We start from the raw sequence: 3,184 nt of genomic DNA, 5'->3' as shown, positions 1-3,184 counted from the left end.
TTTTCCGCGTCCCTGGCGACCTTCGAGGGTAAGTGCTGCATTTTCAGCTTTCATAACAACTTTGAGGGCCGTTCTAAGATAATTGAGGTGTAAATGGCGGCGAGACGCCGTGCCTCGCCCGTAGCTCGGCCTCGCTGTAGAGCCTTAGTTCTTGGGAGAAGCGTCTGCAATATTCGATCGTATTTGCGCGGCCGGGAGCTTTGCGGTTTCGTTTTAGAGAGTGCCAGGCTAGTAAAATTGCATTAACAATTTACTTCAGCATTCTGCTATTAATAGCATGCATACGCGTTTTCTGCACATAATTGCCAGCGCTCTTCTGACAGTCCAAAAATTCTGCTTATGGATATTCGAGTTTTTTTTTGGAGGATCGAGCGACCGTTTTGGAATATTCAAACAAATATGACCTAGTCGCGTTCGACTCGTTAAGTTGCAACCTTCCTTCTTTTTAATCACTTCCGTGCCCTTCGCCGCGTCTGGCTTGCGGAGTTCGCGTTTGATAGGTCAGTTGCAAGATTTTCGGCAATATCTGGAGTGGTGGGGTTCATTGTTTCAGGTCTTTTGTACGTTAACTTGCCCGGTGGAAATATTTTCCGTGGAAGCCAATATGGCCGTTCGAGTGTACATTTGCATGAGAGAGGCGGGGGGGCATCTTAATGGTGGATGACAGGCGTGGCGTCTTGTCAACCTGGCGTTCGCCATTGAATTATCCCCAGACCGCACGGACTTGCGACAAGAGTATTAAGCCCACAATGTTTTACGATTGGGTTTATAATTTTTGACGCTGACACTAGCGTTTGGGTCGGCTTCCTTTGAAATTTTGACATGAATTTGAGGATTTTGTGCTTTCAGCCAGTTTTACAGCTTGTTCCGCGTCGCAGATTTGAGTGCAGCATGGATTTTCTACGGGTATGTGGTGCAATTTTTTTTCCTTTGCAGCCGCGGCAACCGCTTAGAATTAAGATGGAATCCGAACAGTTCTGCGTGAAGTGGAAGAAACAGGAGTCGAACATGCTGGCCGTGTTTCAGCAACTGTTGTCTAACGAAGCGTTCGTGGACGTTACGCTGGCGTGCGAAGGTCTATCGCTGAAGGCACACAAGATGGTCCTCGCCGCCTGCAGCCCATTTTTTCAAGCGCTTTTTGTCGAGAATCCCTGCAAGCACCCTATTGTGATACTTCCCGACATGCGCTACATGAACTTGAAGGCGGCAGTCGACTTCATGTACCGCGGTGAGCTAAACGTGCCGCTGGACCGACTCGGCGCGCTCCTCAAGACTGCCGAGACTCTGAAGGTCAAGGGTCTCGCGGAGGACACCCACGAGAACAAGAATGGTGGGCTCGTGACAAGTGTGGACGGTGCTGCGGAGATTTTGGACGTTATGGAAGAATCTACGACGAACGGGAACGTAGGTGGCCTCTTGCTGCTCTGCTCCCCGTTTAAGTGTCTGCGCGGTGGACTCTGTCTTTCCCGTAACTATTACGAAACATGTTCTTAGTTCTTACGATGCACCTTTTTTGTTCTCAGGTTCCAGAGTTCCCGGACGTCGCCTCATCATCACAAGCACTAGTGTACAAATCAAAGCAGCGTCATTACACAGGGTTCACATCCAACAACTCTGCACTTGTTCCTGCTCAAGGTTCATTGCCTTCAGACTTCTTTATCACGAGTCAAGGTAAACAAAGTTTTGCTCAAGTTGCACGGCCCTGGTGCTGACACCGCCTCGTAACTTGTAATTTGCAGAAGACATCGAGCCGTCGACCAAATATTTGACACCATACGATGACCAGACGATACCATCTGTGGTCGCCGCCTTTCCTGCCGCCGCGATATCCGGGGAAGGCACGTCCATGGCCATGGCGGTCACGGACGCGTCTAAGAACGTAGGTGGCCTCTTGCTGCTGTGCTCCCCGTTTAAGTGTCTGTGCGGTGGACTCCGTCTTTCCCGGAACGATTACGAAACATGTTCTTAGTTCTTACGATGCACCTTTTTTATTCTCAGGTTCCAGAGTTCCCGGACGTCGCCTCATCATCACAAGCACTAGGGTACGAGTCACAGCAATCTCATTACACAGGGTTCACATCCAACAACTCTGCACTTGTTCCTGCTCAAGGTTCATTGCCTTCAGACTTCTTTATCATGAGTCAAGGTAAACAAAGTTTTGCTCAAGTTTCTCGGCCCTGTTGCTGACACCGCCTCGTAACTTGTAATTTGCAGAAGACATCGAGCCGTCGAAAAATAATCTGACACCATACGATTACCACACGATACCATCTGTGGTCGCCGCCTTACCTGCCGCCGCGTTATCCGGGGACGGCACGTCAATCGCCATGGAGGTCACGGACGCGTCTAAGAACGTAGGTGGCCTCTTGCTGCTGTGCTCCCCGTTTAAGTGTCTGTGCAGTGGACTCCGTCTTTCCCGTAACGATTACGAAACTTATTCTTAGTTCTTACGATGCACCTTTTTTTGTTCTCAGGTTCCAGAGTTCCCGGACGTCGCCTCATCATCACAAGCACTAGGGTACGAGTCACAGCGGTCTCATTACACAGGGTTCGCATCCAACTACTCTGAACTTGTTCCTGTTCAAGGTTCATTGCCTTCAGACTTCTTTATCATGAGTCAAGGTAAACAAAGTTTTGCTCAAGATTCTCGACCCTGTTGCTGACACCGCCTCGTAACTTGTAATTTGCAGAAGACATCGAGCCGTCGACCAATAATTTGACACCATACGATGGCCAGGCGATACCACCTGTGGTCGCCGCCTTTCCTGCCGCCGCGTTATCCGGGGACGGCTCTTTCATCGCCATTGCGGTCACGGACGCGTCTAAGAAGGTAGGTGGCCTCTTGCTGCTGTGCTCCCCGTTTAAGTGTCTGTGCTGTGGACTCCGTCTTTCCCGTAACGATTACGAAACATATTCTTAGTTCTTACGATGCACCTTTTTTTGTTCTCAGGTTCCAGAGTTCCCGGACGTCGCCTCATCATCAAGCACTAGGGTACGAGTCACAGCGGTCTCATTACACAGAGTTCACATCCAACAACTCTGCACTTGTTCCTCCTCAAGGTTCAATCCTTCAGATATCTTTATCACGAGTCAAGGTAAACAAAGTTTTGCTCAAGTATCTCGGCCCTGGTGTTGACACCGCCTCGTAACTTGTAATTTGCAGAAGACATCGAGCCGTCGACCA

The 3,184-nt window shown here is 49.7% G+C and overlaps 1 pseudogene; it reads left to right on the top strand.

Moving 5' to 3' along the window:
• Positions 1-1,008: 1,008 nt before the first annotated feature.
• Positions 1,009-1,494, top strand: LOC144120512 (longitudinals lacking protein-like pseudogene; annotated as a pseudogene).
• The last annotated feature ends 1,690 nt before the right edge of the window (positions 1,495-3,184 follow it).

The sequence above is a fragment of the Amblyomma americanum genome, chromosome 1, assembly GCF_052857255.1.
Source record: "Amblyomma americanum isolate KBUSLIRL-KWMA chromosome 1, ASM5285725v1, whole genome shotgun sequence".
Taxonomy (NCBI): Eukaryota; Metazoa; Arthropoda; class Arachnida; order Ixodida; family Ixodidae; genus Amblyomma; species Amblyomma americanum.
The sequence above is the reverse complement of the archived record's forward strand: the minus strand, read 5'-3'. Positions and strand labels throughout refer to the sequence as shown.